The 18,505-nt window shown below is 29.1% G+C and overlaps 1 long non-coding RNA gene across 1 annotated transcript; it reads right to left on the minus strand.

Moving 5' to 3' along the window:
• Window positions 1–1,603: 1,603 nt before the first annotated feature.
• LOC142327863 (uncharacterized) lies at window positions 1,604–18,090 on the minus strand. The gene is made up of 3 exons (XR_012757113.1): window positions 17,849–18,090; window positions 6,001–6,606; window positions 1,604–3,092 (listed from the first exon to the last, which is right to left on the minus strand). It is a non-coding gene; the product is annotated as an uncharacterized LOC142327863 (long non-coding RNA).
• Between the last annotated feature and the right edge of the window lie 415 nt (window positions 18,091–18,505).

Genomic DNA, 18,505 nt, shown 5'->3' on the forward strand with positions numbered 1-18,505 from the left:
GAAATATTTTTAAAACTTTTGCCTCACCCTGGTAAAAATTTTTATTTGTTCCTTCATTACAAAGCCATTCATTATACAAAATGAATGGCCTTGTTTGAATAATCAATATTATTAAGCGAAATGCAAAAAAAAAAAACTTATTCCTCTGCTACTTGAATCAGTGATGAGACAATGGAAGTTTATCCTTTCATATTTTTGGTGACGTTAACAGACCTGTTTTATTTTTTAAATTCACTTTCACTTGTTTGAATTAGATATTAAATTATCATAGCTAGGAACAAATCATTTACAATTACAAATTAATTTGACATAAATTCCTTTGTAATTTTTCAAACAATTTCCCAAGATAACAGACAAATTGCATTGTCATAATAGATTCCTTATAATAGAGCTCAATTTTACAATTACTTTGTAATCATGTTTCTTTTTATGTTTGAACTACTTATTTTTTACTAAAGGGCATACAAAAAAATTATTACAATTTTCAAACCTAATACTGATATTATTTTCCCAAGGTAAGGTTGTTAAATTTTTAATTGATCGCTCTTCAAAAAGAATAAAATTATATCTTACACAAATAAATGAAGCTACTGTAATTTGCAACTGAGATCAAACAGACCATAATCAGCACATAAGATTATAAAATTATCATTTGGTAAATTTGTAAAAATATTGCCACTGGCTGAATTACTTGTTATTTTAGATGGCTGAAAGATAAAGATATTTAGTTCTGCTAACTCAAAACTGAATTAACAAAGATCTTATTCATCATGACTAAATATGCTAAACAAGTTAACATGAAAAATGGCATACGGTGTAATATTAAATTTATTAGGTATTTTAAAATGATTCTGGCAGTTTACATAAAAAGTTTCAAAGAAATCAAAGGATATATAAAAATGACTGTCAAATTCAACTTTAGGTAATGGCAATATTATATACACACTGTTCAAAATTAATTTCTTCCAAAAATTTATTAATTTCTCTAACAAAAATTGAAGCATCCCCATTTTATACACAGTTCTACATAAATCTTCAACAAGCTTAAAAATTGTATAGTTCAGAAATGGTTTCTTTATTGGTCAGTCAATATTCTAATAAATACAAAATCCAGTAACTCAGAAAAAATATTTCGGCTTCTTTGGTTTTATTTCTTAGATGTTCAATATTAATCAAAAATCTTAATATTAGTGTATTTATTATTTTCCTTATAAGAGGAATTAGTGCAATAATTTAAAATTAAAATTCACTTTGAGTGGAGACATCACAGAAGGATACTTCTTTTTAAAACTGATCAGTATTTGAATAATACTTCTTTTTTTTTGGAAAATTGTTATTTATTATATTATATTATAGTCTAAATACTATTACAAGATATGTGAAGAATTTATGAGGAGAGTAGTTCAAAAACAGGAAAAGGATCCCCTTATTTACAGCAAAAAAAGACTCCTTTACAGAATTTCCAATGACAAGGTTCCAAAATCATACCATTGTCTCTTTAGGTGATCGTTTATTTTCAAATAAAAAAAAAAATTATTTTCACCTTCCAAAAAAAAAATCAGTGACGGATAACAGGGAAAATTATATTGCATAGGAATTATATTTCGACATAACATTTATTATACATAAAACAAAAAAAAAAAAAAACAACAGTTTCAACATTATTTAAGACACTTTATTACTAATATATATTAATAATGCAGGCACTCAACTCCACCACACTTGCTGCAATATTAAGGTACAATAATGGTCAAGAACCTGCCTGAAATACTACGCACATACCTGTCTATAAATTAAAGGTAATCAACAAAGAATAATTTTGACTTCCTCACTAATAATCATAGGAAGGAAGTACAGGTCAAGTAAAATTTTTAAAAGCCTTAAATGTTACTAGAATCAAATAAAGGTTTTCTCCAAACTCTATTATTGATAGGTAACATCATTCGTTTAGCCAAATATTACAGTTAATTAAGCATTTTGAAACTAATGAATGTGATTAGATGCATGAAATTACATAAAAAAAGAAACTCAAATCAACAATGCAACACACTTTAGAGGCACAGAAGCATTTTGGCCTATTCAGGGAAATAAATTTAATTTATAGTAAACAAGAAAAAACAAAATACCTAGAATATGCTCAACCTGGTGAAAATTCCTTATAGTAAATAGGAAATTTTCATCGTTTTGTATATAATTTCTACATGAAGGTTTCCAAAATTGATTTATGCATCCACAATAAAACCTTATGCTTCTAAAAAGGTATGATAGATAATCCCCACTGTGAATATAACACAGAAACCTTAAATACGCTTAAAAAACAGCACATTATAGAAATTGATTCAAATTATATCACAGTATTACAATAAGATAAGATGGAAAAGATGTATATTTTCTCAACATCGAAGTAGAAACTAAACAGAACGTAAAACTATAAAAATTACAAACAGAATCAATCGTTTTCTTTTGAAACTTTTAGTAGGGTACATCTATTCAAACATTCATTGTGTTAGCTTTATTTTCAATATATACTTCACTAAAAAATGAACTTTTACAATAATAAACTGAAAACAGTAAATTTCACAATTTATAGGGCAGTAATTCCAGGGTAAATAAGTAAAAATACAAAATCCCAGAACATTTCCAGTACGGAAAAATAGTTTTCAAATTCCAGGTTTTCCAGGACATGAGGATTCCCTATAGCACCTGATGTCATTTTTATCACCAATAATGATGTCCTGAAAAATAAAATCTTATGCTAACGTTTCAGGCACATGAAGAAAAATGATCAGACTTCCCCTAATCTCACCACCAGATACCTACCTGGTAATTCAACCTCAAATACTTCAAAAGGCTGTCAGTCTCTAGCAATAACACTTCATGGTCTTAGCAGCCATTTACAATCTCACTTCCTAGACTGAATAGAGTGAAGACATAGCAGTCAAGGTTTTCTCTTCTAATTCGGTATCAAAACCAAAATTCAGAAATAAATAATTGGAATAAAAAGAACCAAAATTATGTACGATATATCAACATACCAGCATCATACATGAATGCATCTACCAATATGATGGTAGTAACATGCCCTGTTACAGCTGTAAAAAAAGCAATAAAAGAAAATCACAATACAAACATTAGGTATAAGTTGCAGAAATACATAGTAAGGTTAAAATATCACAATATATTATAAATTTGTAAGTCTATATTACATAAAAAAAATTATTAAGATCATAGAATTAGTTGTTTTTTAGTCCATGTATTTTATCTGAAACTGCCATTAACTTTTGATCAGGTGTTTACGATATTCACTTGCTATATATAAATATGTATTTATTATATATATGTTATATTAGTATAACATTGAAATTGGGTGATGTGGATGATTCCTACTCCCTAAGCTAGAAAATTTGTTTTTAGTTTTTAATGTGATTTATTGCTGTGGAATTAATTCTCAGTTTTATTTTTTACAAAGTCAAAATTTTACAATAATGAAATAAATATAGTGACAATTTGAAGTTTTAAAATTTGAATTTCCTGTTTATTATTTCTTTACGCTGTGTAAACTTTTAATTAAATCTGTTATGAATGAAAATGAGCTGGTACTTAGTTATTTTTCCAAGCATAAACTTATATGAGTTTGTTTAAAACCAGGTTGTCCTTTTCAGCCAAGCACATTCTTGTTTTATTTTAGTTTTTAGGATTGATTATTTTTCAGTTGAAATCATTAATGATTCTTATACCCAGTAAGTATTGTTTATTATTGATGTTATTGCACTTCAGCTATTTGAATAAGAAGTATTTTTAATATTAGGATTAGGGATATGATTCTACCCAAAGAGCACTTCACTCCCAATTGTGCTTTTTTCACCCAAAATATCCTCAATAAATCAGTTGGTAAAGACAACCCCCTGTCTTACCACATAAATGATATTTATTTTGTTTTAACCATTGCAACATAATATTGTAGCATTTGAAGATTTATTCAGAATGTATGCATACAATCTTTATTTAGAATGAAGTATTTACATACAATTTTGAAAAGTTAGTAAACATTAAGCTGTGTAAGGTATTACACATTTACAAAGGTTACTCAAACAAAAACATCCTTTCAAATTTGCCTATATAAACATTGAAAAAGCCTTTGTAGTTGAATAGTGAGAAAAAATAAGATTCCTTATGCATCAAACAGTGGTGCACCGGTCTCATTATAGAGTGATAACATGTTAAAATTATGCTTTATATAATTGGTTATGTTCAAGAAGAGGTGCATTACATAATTTGTTTCTTATGGACAAAAAAATAAAATCTCATATAATATGAAAATAAGATCAAATGTCGTGAACATACAGAAACATGCATCACCGTTGTTAAATAGTAATGGCCCATCAATCGCATGATGAGTTACATGTCAGGAAGACCAGTCTTGTTGACAAGAAATAATGTTTCATACACTTTTTATGAAATTGAACTTGTTATTGTCGTATGTTAATGTTGAAATTGTACAGAAGGGAAGCCATGAATTATCTATCCCCCTTTGGTTTCAGTTAATTCAGAAAACTAATGGAACATCCAAAGGAATGTTTTGCTAATGATATATAATGAAGTAAAAAAAAGAAAACCCAAATTTCATTTAATCTATTGGTATTTGGAATCACATAAATATAAATAAAACATACATATTATTTTTTGATCACTTCTTTTTAGTGAAGGAAAGAAGCATAAGTTCAGTTTTAATTTGAATTTCCTACTAACCACGAACTGTATAGTTCTCATTTTTTGTAATTTCTGTGATTATAATGCTCCTAAAGGTTCTGAGTATCATAAAACTAACTATACAAAGAAGTTTATTTTCACAGCTGATACAACTTTTTTCTGATGTTTCAAGTTAGTAAATATTGAGACTTAATGCTGCTGATGATGATTGAATAATCATTTTTATCTTTGTGATTAAGACTAGGATAGTACAGTTCCATTCAAGATCACATGTTTACATATTTCTGCTTATAAGAAATTATGTAGAAACTTTAACTTAAGTTTAAACTTCACTCCCAATTGTGATTTTTAACCCAAAATATCCTCGATAAAGCAATTGGTAAGATAACCCTGTCTAACCACATAAATGAAATTCCAATCATTTTTTAACATCACTGGGGTGGGAAGGGATCAAGAATACAGGAAATTGGTGGTAATGAGAAAACAACCCCATCCAAAGGAGTTAACATCTTGTAACAAGCATCCATTCCATTCACAAATTCTCAGGAAACTGGGTTATCTTTATGCAGTGTGAAAAAAATGCACTTCTGCTATTTTCTAATGAGCAATTTTGTTTATCAATATAAGTTGCTCTTCCTTTAGTAATAAAAGACTATCCAAATACAGGCTTATCCTTTCTTAAACTAAACGCCTGCCTTATCCCAAGAAGAATCTAACTGAACTATTAATCTATTTAGCCAGACTTCCACTGAAGAGAAGGATTTTGTTAATTTTATTTTTTGTTTTTTATTAGAAAAAAACATGTTTATTTTTAAAGAGAACAGATATTACCATAAAATTTCGTTTTATTGTATGTTTTCTGCCACTTGTAACAAGAGATGTGCATACAGTAATATTTCATGATTTCTGAGGAATTGTTTTTATAGGTTTTGATATTGCATTATTAAATATATAAAAAAACATTATATACACTTATGTGGAATTATATGTTGAAAGTTTTCATCTGGAGGTCCTGGTTTGAAACCTGGTCAGGCATGGCATTTTCAAATGCTACAAATTTCTATTCTCATAGGGCAAATTGACCAAAAGCAGTCATCTCAACAAAAAAAATTCAAGTACTGAGTCTGCTAGAGAAATATTTTACGTCATTTTTTGTAAATATTGCTCATCATAATAAGGGTGGAGTAGAGGAAACATGTTTTTCACTACTAAATAACTTCACTTGTATTAATTGTAGAAAAAAAGTTTTCATTAAATAATATTTTTATTGCATTTTTGAAATTAACATACCTTAATTACATTTTGAAAATGTCAATAAGATGACATCCTTGTTGGTCACAAATTTGGAGCCTCTCCTTAAAGCTCTGCACAGCTTTCAATTTCTTATGAATGGAAATTTTCAGTCTTCGATTGTGTGTGGCTTGTTCACATACACTCTTGATTTCAGGTAGCCTCACAAATCGATCGATTGGGTGAGTGTGGGGGCCAAGAAACATCGCCAAATCATGAACTGACATGTCCAGGAAACATTTGTCAAACCACTTCAATCGATGCTCTTGCCATGTGAGCTGTGGCACAATCATGTTGGAACTACATTCGCACCCTTGGAAAAAACAATCTTAATTTTTTCAGAAATCCACTGTTTTTTCCTGTTATTGTCTTTGCACCATCACTACGTACTGCAAAACATTTATGTTACAGTTTATAGTAGCCTATGTTATAGTTTATAGTATCTTCATAAAAATGTCAAAAAGACATTGTCCTGTTGCATGACCAGGTATTGAATTACAAAACAACATATTTTCTTCTATTGTTCTGTTCCTATCGTATTCCTATCTCAGAAAACATAAGAACTGAGAAATATTTGCCATATCTATTGATTCATCAAATTGAATACTGAAAAAAATAAATAAAAATAAAAAAACACAGTTACACCATTTGACCGCGCACTAAAAAATCGAAACTTGAATTATTATTAATTTCAATGAAACTACGCTTTTAAAAACTTAAAGGTTTAGTTACATGCTTCTCATCCAAAACTCAACTGATGTTCTGCAATCCCTTACGCCTCTTATACTGCTAAGAGCATGACGTGTTCAAACATATCACATGCATGTTCAAACATGATGCTCTCACAGTGAATGTTATGCTAGCAAACCAAATTAAATGGAGCACATACACATCAGTTTGGAACCTGTAAATTGATCACAATTTACAGGTTCCAAACCTGTAAACTTCATGATCATGTTTGTACACTTCATACATGCATGTTCATATCTGTCGCTGTCAACACAACTGAATAGTTTTAACAAGGTTACATTGGGTTGCAGTTGGGGGAACGTAAAGTATTCATTATATTTTTGTCTTAACTTTTTGAAGGTCATGGAGCTAAAAAGATTGAGAATCACTAGCTTAGACATATGGCTCAAATAAGCTACAGCAAGAGCACTCCAGAATATATATATTGTTTATATATTTAAATAATATTACTATAATTATAATTATCCCAAAAATAAATAAACATTTTAGGAAAAATAAAAAAATAAAAATTATGTAAATAAAATTTTAAAAAATAATAGAAATAAAAGAAAGTTAGAAAGCAAAAATAAACACAAATTTAAGACAAAGGACAAAAAATAATTTAATATTTCAAAGTCAGTGCCAGCTATAATTCAATCAAGAGAGTGAATATTCCAATTAGTAATAAAAAAGAGTTTATTATTCTTATCTGTTATTTACTTGTTGAACACCTTCTTATTAAATATTTTAATTAACTGAAAGAGTGCTTGCAATTTATTAACTGTTCAAGGCTACCACATCCATTGGTTTATTATCCTGTTAAATTAATTTTATTTTACTATATCAATTTTGTTGCACATAAATGTGGGTACTTAACAGGTATTTTTTATTACATAATAAAAAAATTTAAAAATACAATACTAGAATGTACACTAACACATCCTCTTTTAAATGAGCTTGAGCTTTAAACACCACTTTCTGCCATGCAGATTTCACATAAATTACAGAGAGAAATTCACAACTTCATTTAAATGAAATTGGTACTGCCAACCTTGTGTAAATTTTTTTTAACCTCTAAAGTGCGCAAGAGTAATTTCTGATGATATTGAACAATCCTTTTCTAAGAATTCATTTTTATTCTTGGATAATTGGCAAAAATTTACTATGATTGTCCAGAAAGTAAGAATCAGTGTATCACATGCACACAGCTTCATTGACAACATTGGGTCAAGGCCAGCTGATCTCAGTTGTTCTGTTAGCATTGTATGAAATTCTATAGCTGTACTGTGACTCGGAAGAGATTTTGCAAGTGTTTATAATGAATAAAAAATTGAAAATCCTGCCGACTGTGAGGTATGATCATCGCTCATATATTTTTTAAATGCCTTGTTATCCATGAATGATCCACATGAACATCATCACAGAAATGTAAATAATTTTTCTGAAATACTGTCATCCATTTCATGTTTTTCAATCTTTTTTTTATCTACATGAATTTTTTGACAAATATGTGATTTATCTTTTTGATTTTTGTTGTTGAATACTTTTCCATCATTCACATATGAGGTTTGCTGAGAAAATAACAGAACATTTTTCATTACACACCAATGTAGATATTTAGAGACATGCAGTTGGCAGCATTGTGTTCAATATAACCTCCTCTGTTATCACATGTTTTAAGTGCAATGTGTTTTAAGTGTTAGTAGCATTTTTTTGGTGTTTAAACTTTTGTTTCATGTTGTAGCTGTAAATTCAGCTTTCGTCTCCCATTATAATCCTTTGCATGAATGTTTCATCATCTTTGGCTTACTCAAGAAGGTGCCGACAAACGTCCACTCGATGTTCTTTCTGCTGTTCGGTTATCAAAGGAGGAACAAACTTTGCTGCAACTCGATGCATGTTCAATTTTTCAGTCAAAATGCGTGGCATGATCCAACTGAAATGCTAACCTCTTCTGCAAGTTTTGTGACAGTTAATCAGCGATTTGAAAGCACCAGATTGTTGATTTTCTGAACATGGGTGTCATCAGTTGAAGTCGAAGGCCATCCTGGTCGTGGGTCATCTTCAATTAACTGACGACCACTTTTCAATCGTTAAAACCATTTGTAACATTGTGTACGATCCAGAGCATCATCTCCGTAAGTTTGTTTCAAAAGTTGAAACACTTATGTGAAAGTTTTCCCCAGTTTCACGCAAAATTTAATTTTGTATCGTTGCTCCCAAAAATCACACATTACAAAAATTGCTACTAACACTTAAACACGTAGCATTAAAATAATTAAACATGAAAATCAAATGAGATATCAACAATAAGAGCATGTGGTTACAGAGGAGGTTATGTGGAACATAATGCTGCCAACCACATGTCACTAAATATCTCTGTTGGCGTGTAATTAAAAATGTTCGGTTATTTTCTGAATAGACTTGTATACTGCAACAAAGCATAAATTCATATCATACTGTTCATACTATCATGACTTAAAAAAAGGTTTGCCCGTCATCTCACCTATAGTCTCCCCATTATAAATTGGCGATTGATACTGTGAGAATTGCAAAAGAGTGTGTCCTGTGACGAAATGAAAGAGGTTTTTATACATTATTTTTCAAACAGTTATTTTATAAATGCAAATGTATACTAATCATAATGATGTCTGTACATAATTTATAGACTCACTAATATTTACCCTTTACAGCTTCACCCACAAAAATTTAATTGAGGAATTGATAGATTGATTGAATTGAAAAATAAACTGACTATTTGCTGGATTTGTTTTGTATTTACATTATGAAAAATGCTTTTAAAAAATATGTATGATGCAAAGTCACAAATTATTACAATTACATCAGAAAATTATGTCAGAACCTCTTTGTACATTAAGTTAGTAGTCCTTCTGTTGGTATCACTAAACTTAATGGAGAACTTACTCTGGACCAGGCTGCTTAGAATTGGCTTTGGGGAAAAATAGTCTTCTCTTAAATTGATTCTTGCAACTTTCAGTGACTGTCCTTGTGATTAATTAATGGTCATTGCAAAGCAAACTTTAATTAGAAATTGTACTCGAATATCGTAAATTGAGATAGAAAAGCAAAATGAAAGAGACAAACACCATCTCCTGCGATCAAAACAACTGTACAAACACAAACTAAAATAAGACAGTAATACATTCCACTGTTCTACAATCCTTTGAACTACATCATTTATAAAAAACCATCATATTTTACCTAATTTAAGTTATGAGCTTTAAGATCCAATAAATGTTGAATCACCTTAAATTCTTCTAATCTTTCTCGTTTCTTTTGAATGAAATTGGATATGTCACTACAGAGCTCTTCAACAGCATTTGGAAGGTATTTACAGTACAAGCTTGTGAAGTCTACAAACTAACGCTGTGCCAAATGCATCTAGATATATATAAATGTTAATCAACTCTTTAAGCCCAGGTTGAATTCCTGTTTGCTGTCCCATCATTATAGAGGCATTATTTTTTGTGGAGTGGTAAATCCTAACAAGTTTATAAGTGGTACTGCTAATTCTTCAAGCAGCAAAATAATTGTTTTGAACAAAGATGAACTACTGACTTGTCAGTGATGCTTAAGAATGAGTCTTCTACCATTTTTGACTCATCACATTGTTGAGTAGCAACAGCTAATGATTTTGTAAAAGAAATGTTTATTGATTTATCAACAATCAAAGAGAAACAGTTTTTCTGATAAGATATTTCTAGCATTAACTGCTAAACAGCATTACTTATTAAATATAGAGTATCAGTGCAACCACATGCTTCTTATGTAACGAGGAACAGATGCTGTTAATAGACTGGTGGCTACATTAAAGATGGTGATTGTACATTCTACATTTGCTTTATACTAAGGGGTATTTGCATGTCTATGCATAAGGCTTTTGCTACTGTTAATTTCAATATTACAGTATTTATAGAACGGCATTTGTTTTTTTATCATCACTAGGCAGAATCCAAGATTTTAATAAGGATCATCAAACAAGGCATTACTAAACTTTTGTTCTTTAGCTGAGCTAGGTGAATCGATTCCAAGAGTGAATCACTACTTACACATTTAGTCACTTACTAACCTATGATGTCAAAGCAACACTTTCAGCTAGATGATCACAAACTCTTTTTTTCTTTTGAAATTTCAAATGTAAACTGTATAGTTTTTCTGTTTTTTCCATCCTGATAATTATACTGTATATGAATTTTTTAGACTTACACTATACAACACTTACCACTAAAAATAATTACTAATACTATAGAAGTATAGTAGTCAATCACACTACATATATAACCCAAACACAAAATAAAATGAACTGAGTTTGTGATCATGAGCATGAAAAATGCTACCGATTCTACCGGTAATGCTTACTGAACTATTTAAGTCCACCAATTCCTCTGGCAGGGCATTCATACAATGATGATTAAAATTTACATTATAGTCAAGTCAAAAGGTAATACATTTGCTAATTAAAGGTCTTTGCACTGGCTATCAAGGTCTCAGTGACCACAGGTAGAGGTAGAGCAACTGACCGGCATTCACATAACTCATCATCAAGTGAATGGAAAGAGATAAATAGTAAGTATGGGCAATCTACCAATAAAGAAAGCAGTAAGAGGGGCAGTAAAAGTTACTTCCAGGCAGTAAAGTTATTTCCACCCACAACTCATTGGTTTATAGTAATTTTGCCCAGCATGGGAACAGCAAAAGCAAATTTTGTTTTTTGCCATATTTAACTAAATTACCTTATGAAGTTAGAGGCCAAGTAACTATTGTTAAATCACAGTTCATAAATGAATTTTTATCACTTTGTAAAAGAGAGGGAGAAGTTATCTTTTCTGTACCAGCAAATATATACACATACCAAAACTATTTTATCTGTGAAGACCTCTAGATGATGTAATAAATTATGTAATATTTCTGTTTCTATCAATAATGATTTACTAACTTTAATCAGAATTCAGATAGATGTGATATCTTGATTACATGGTAGCTGAAGTGGAGGTTGGTTTGAACTTTGCTAAATTCAATTTAACAAATAACAAATATTGTAAATATTGTTATACCAATATAACAATATTAAATTTCATGCACAGCTTTTACTTTTTAAATAAGATTTTAATAAAGTCAACAATAAAGAAAAATAATAATATAGAAAAATATAGTACTACACAAAACCTTTTTATATTCCTAAAGTGTACATTACAATATGTTCAACTTGTCAACAATAAGCAACCCCCATATGGCCCAATTAGATGAGGATGATACAAGTGACATGCAAATGAAATTTTGTCTCGTACCAGACCCAGACCTACCAATCCTGAGATGTGTGATTAATTGAACTCCAACCACTAAAGTACGCCGGTTTTACTAAGAATCTAATCTCAGAACCTTCAACTTTGAAAATCAGCTGTTAAACAATTGATTTGCAACAAGTTGACTGCCCACAAGACCAGTCAAGTGGGTTAGCATACAAATGTAATGATAAAATTACATCTAAATAATTTTAAATTATATTATATTTTTTAATTATTATATTACAGTATGCATCTAAGCCAATTTCTGGCTTATTATGCAACTACTAGTAAGGAAACAATGTTTCCATATACTACCGCAGGTAGAGGTTACATCCCACTTAGTACCAATAAAAAAGCAGTCGGCTATTTAAGGATACCACCATGGCACAATTGTTGGAAATTATATTGCCCACATATATGTTTGTGAGTGATAACAATTTTCAGTTCCTATCTCTTCAAGGAAGTAGGCAGTGCAAGAGAAGGGCAGATTGGAGTAGTTAAAAGTCTTAAACAAGACCAATTAATTAGATCAATGTCAAATATAATTTGAAAATAACAAAACATAATATACTTATAAAATTAAAACCTATATTATTATATAATACGATTCATAACCCTTTTCACTATCCAATTTCACCCTTGGTATCCCTTCATTCTAATATCATTCATTACTAACTCGTACATACAAAAAATAAAACCTGACTAAGAAAATATACCATTAAATTGGATATTTGATTCTATGAGATCAACCCATCACTAGAATTGAAAACTTTTTTAATTTTTTTAAGGGGAGGTAATATAGGCTATATCATTAATGTAAATTGTACATTTTTTAAAAGTATTTATGATACCTTTTTGATTCAAAAACAGTTATTTACCACATAACTTTCACTTTTTACTGACTTTTGTGTAATTAAATAAACAAAAATTTTTTAATTACCCAATTTTTCTGTTTTTGCTATAAAAAATTATGAATAAATTTTTCTGTCGTGTGGTTAATAGCTACAAAGAGCACATTTAAAACACTCTAACAAGGTTCTAGCATAAATTTCATCATCCTAGCTCAACAAGTTTTTGAGAAAATTATACTTAAGAATTAAAGAATAAGAATTTTCAGAAATAGAACTGCATGAAATAGTCCCTTACTAATTCTTACTCTGTCAATTGAACTCCATTTTTTTGAAGATATTTAGTGCACTATAACCGGGTTAAAATACTAAGTGTTTATTTAAACATAATTTCCTAAGCAACTTCATTGAAAGACAAGACAGCATCATATACTTCAACTTTGAATGCATAAAGTCCAATGAAAACATTTTGGAAAGTCTGTTCCAGATGACTATAAAAAGATTCCTTGGGATTTTGGGTAATTACATGTAAATATTTCCATAACAGGTTTCTATCTGATAGGCTTTCAAAGATTGATTTGATAACTTGAGCTACAGCTGGTGGTAAAGAATGTTTATGAGTACACTGTTCACCTGTGATTTTGGATCTATTGAATTTGCACCAGAAATTTTCCCCAACAGGAATTTTTTTGCGGTCTTTGATAAATGTATATTTTATGTAAAACATTTCTTCTCATTTTTTCTAAATTGTTTGGGTTTCATCAAATAGAAAGACTAAAATAATTCTGCAAGCTGGTTATTTCCTTATCAGTCAATCTTCCAGCTCCAGATAAGAATTTACATCATGTAATCTTCAAGTACCTAAATGAAGGCTTTGCAATCACTATCACCCAGGTACTTTGAATACCTATTATTATTACTATTACTCACAGATCATCAAATATGAAGTTGCTGCACCTGCAACTTCCTTCAGTATAGTTCATCCTAAAGCAATACTTTCTTTATGTTTTTCCACTTTTTCTTTACTATTTTTTTTTTAAATTTTCACTCATCTGGGAGTATTTTCTAAGTATTTCAACATCTATAACCTTATCTGTGTCAAACACTGGTAATATTTATTGAAAATTAAATTTTTATTATTTTAAATTTTTAACAGAATTAATAATTCAGAAATTTCAAATGACATCAAGAACAAGTTCTGCTACAAAAGAGAAAAAGAAAGGGAAAAGGCAAATTAAAGAAAGTTTTTCAGTTGAAGATAAATTGGATTTGATTTTAAGCAAATCTGATAACATTGAAAAGGAAATTTTAACTGAAACAAGAAAAAAAGGATAATCAATTGATAATATTGAAATGATACTTCCATAAATTCAAAAATGGAATAACATAAATGATTATAATATATTTCTCTAATAAACTGATGAAAATAAATGATAAAAATTTAAAGTTAAATAAAATTTGACAAAAGTTTTAAATACTAAAAATAATAATATAAACCAGTACTTGAGAAAATATAATTGGGACCCCCCTTTGAAGAAACTTGGAACATATTTTTTGATATTTTGAATAGAATATCACCTGTAATTGGGTTTCAGTTAAATGAAGTAATGATTGACAATTATCACACAATTTTTTAAAGAAATTCTGAAACTTTCAGACTACCTCTATTGAATAGTCAAATTTAATTGCTTTTGAACTAAAGTTGAGTTCCTAAAGTAAAATTGTTAAACTTTCAGATATTAGTTGGGAGAATTGATATAACTTTGTTTACATGAATGAATCTATGTCTACTGAAAATTGGAGGCTTCAAGGTGGCCAGCTAAATCTATAGAGAAAAGTGGTGTTCCAGAACGGGAAAATTTATGGTACTATTAAATAAATAATATATCTGCAGCTAAAGTAATACTCATCCTTATAATCATCTTCAGACTTAAAAAAGCCATGTACTGAAATACATATGTAATAATTAAATACATATTGTTAATGATAATTGGAATATGAGTTTTAAATCATAAATGTAGTGAATTAAGACTCTTAAAGGGGACTGCTGAGTTACTACATTACTTGTTTTTCAATTCCATTTCTGCTTGTGTATTATATAGAAACAGTCAATTACTTAATTACAGTACTTACTCAATTTTTTCTACAATATTTTAAGTTAAGCATTACCACCAGTAATTAATGAAGTTAACCTACGATTTGTTTAGGAGCTTCATATGAGTAGTGTCTTTCTCTGGATAGATAGATTGATGATTTTTTTCTTTTTGGTTATGGGAATGTGTGTGTGTGATAAGAGTGTATGAATGCGTGTGTGAGAAGAGTTGTTTTGTCTGTACTTAATTGACAAGGGGATATTAGTGATATCTGTGGGTGTGTATGAAAAAATTATGTTTGTTGTATATGTTATGCAAATTCATTTTTACTGGTTACTGGTTAGATGTGAATTTTTAAATTCTGCACTAATGCATGTTTCTATCTGAAACATGCATGAAATGATAAGGCTTCTTTATATAGAAAAATGGATTACATAATTTTTTGTGTGTAGTAATTTTTCTAAAGCTACTGGGCTTATTGTGTTTGGATCTGTTTTGGAGGGTTTTATCTGTATGACAATAGATTGTGAGTCACTGGATACAGATATTATTCTTTTGGAATATATTTAGTTTAGTTTTTACACTCTCAGTGTTTATGGCTGGAATAAGAAAAATTAGACTTGATATTTGACCTTCACCTTCTTCTTCCTTCAATTCCAACATGCGATACCTTATTAATGGTTAATATTAACATAAATATTAATGAAAGAATGGATAATAATGATTAACAATATCTACAAGTACTCACTATGAATGGGTACAGCTCCTTAATTAATTTTTATACTAGTTTTTTTTTTTTGGGGCGAAAAATGTTTTCACATTATCATCGCTTGGATACTAGAGTTACTGATAATGATAGCTAACCTGTGTTTATCACATTTTTTAAATCAAGTTTTTATAAACAAAATATTTCTTGTGTTGTTATTCTGACATTTTAATGGTCATAGGGTTGTTGCCATTACTATTTCTAAGGGCAGAACTCAAAATAATTTTGTTAAGGATTTTAAAGAGGTTCTGGATTATGATAAATTAAGGTCATTTATATGAACATGACTGCAGTAAAATTCTTGATAATGATGTTGATTTTCAGTTTAATAACTTTTTAGATATTTTATTACGGTATATTAATTAATCAAAATCTGTTTTTTTTACTTTATGCCATGGACAACAGTTGGGCGTGCATTACAATTTCTCAGATGGATTGTATAAGAAATGGCGTAAAAATTCTCACAGCCACAAAATTATACTGAATACATTAGATTTTTAAAAAAAATAGATGTGTGGATTATGGCAGATAAAATTTAATATTTTAAAAATATGAATTACCTACTAAGAATCAGTGAAAAATTATAAACCCCTATACTGGTATGTCTACTATTAAAAATAAAATTTGTAAATGGTAATGTTGATTCTGATGAGAATGAAATTGTGAATATTTTTAATGGATACGGTTCTTGGACCTATTCTATTTATAATATTTATTAATGACCTATTTTTACATAAATGTTATGGTAAAGCTACATGTTTTTCAGATGATACTGCTCTAGTATATTAATCTAAAAATCTTTTTAGATTTCAGACTTATCTGGAAAATTCAGGCTTATGGTTTTATGTCAATATAAAAATTGGGATTTTAAAGCTCTTAATGCTTTAAAATCCCAATATCTAATTTTTACGTTTGGTTTCAGCTTATTAGCTCCATTAATAAACCATAATGTGATTGTGCTTATACTCAATTACAATGCAACTGAGTCATCTCAGGTGAATTTTATTAAAGGTTGATGGTAGATGACAAATTTTCATGGAATTAGCATATACTTAGTGAAAAGATATTAGTTTATATGCATTAAAAAATTTTATCACATAAAAAATATTTTTCTAATAGTGTCCTTCAACAAATCTACTTTTACTACTTTACTTAAAATTAAATAATGGATAGCACTGCTGGGGAACAACTGAAGAAAAAGACTGATGGGATTACGGCAGCTAAAAACAATATTTTAAAAATATGAAGGAATTACCTGAGTGGAAAATATGAAGAAATAAGAATCAGTGGAGAATTATAAATCAGTGAACTGGTATGTCTGCTATTAAAAATAAACTATCAATAATATGTGTATATGGTAAAGTTGTTTCTGATGATAGTGAAATTGCTAATATTTTTATGGTTAAAAGGTTTCTGGCTTATTTCTTGATATTCATAAATCAACAGATACAGTTAAACATTTGCTTGTATTAGATAAAATGATTTAATGTGCTGACATTAAAGGTATAGCTTTAAAATGTTTTGCATATTATCTGGAGGGCCGAAGTAAGTGCATAGTTGTGCGCAAATGTTAGCAATACCTTGCAGGTGAACTGTGGAGTCTCCTCAGGAATCGGTTCTTAAGCATATTCTATTCATAATCTTTATTAATGATTTGTTTTCGCATATACTTTATGGTAAAGCTTATTAGATTCATTAATAACCAAAATGTTGATTCCAATCATATTCAATTTATAAATTGTATTAAATGGTATCTTTATTGACACCGACCTGATACAAATGTAAAGATATTGTGTTGTCTTAAGTGAGAGAAAAATGACTGAAGAAAACAGTGCATGTGTGATGTTAAGTGTATTAAGGGTTTTTTATTTTAATTTTTTATTAATTAAATTGTTGATCTAGTACTGCTCTACCTATGGTCAAGCTTTAGCTTTGTGGGTAGTAAACTACTAGACCTACTCTATGGATTACACTTCATGGGTTTCTTGTATTTTTCATGTATGTATTATATATTGATGCAGTTGAAAATAAATAAATTTATTGTTATTACTATTGTCTATTTTATTCGCGAGGAACTAATGAAATCAGTTATGAAATTGTACTTACATTCTTTAAGTTTGACATAACCTACAAATGTAACCTCAACTTATATTTAAACTAGCATAGTGTAATATAACATTTCACATATTAACTTTTTTCTTTTTCATTTATTCCTCGATCACCTGCAGGCTTTTTAAATATATAATTGGATTTTCGGGGCCTTTTTTTTGTAGTTACTCATAAAAACAAAATAAACAAATAATCAACTCAAAATTAATGACAACCACAGCCAGTGTTTACTGGATATTGCCGTAATAATTCTAGCAGATTATTTTAGTATAGTTCATTATTAAAAAAGAATTTTTACTAAAATATTTGTCAAGTAAATGCTCGCACAAGGTAATATTTCGGGAACAAAGATTCAGCAAATGTAGTGTCTAAGTTATTACATCTTTTTTATGTGGTACCTGAATATTTATAATTGAATTAGGAAAAAATGAAAATCAAAACAAATTACCAAACTTTGAGTACGACTTCTTTGAAGTAAAAGATAAATTTGAACCGATAGATATTGGTAATCGAAGCTGCAAAAGACTTAAAAATTTTATCATATAAAAACTATTTTTCCAATAGTATCCTTCAACAAACCTACTTTTACTACTTTCTTCAAAATTAAATTACGGATAGCAGTGCTATCCATAATCTTAAGTCTTTTTTAAGCTG

Source organism: Lycorma delicatula, chromosome 7 (genome assembly GCF_047948215.1).
Source record: "Lycorma delicatula isolate Av1 chromosome 7, ASM4794821v1, whole genome shotgun sequence".
In the NCBI taxonomy this organism is placed as follows: domain Eukaryota; kingdom Metazoa; phylum Arthropoda; class Insecta; order Hemiptera; family Fulgoridae; genus Lycorma; species Lycorma delicatula.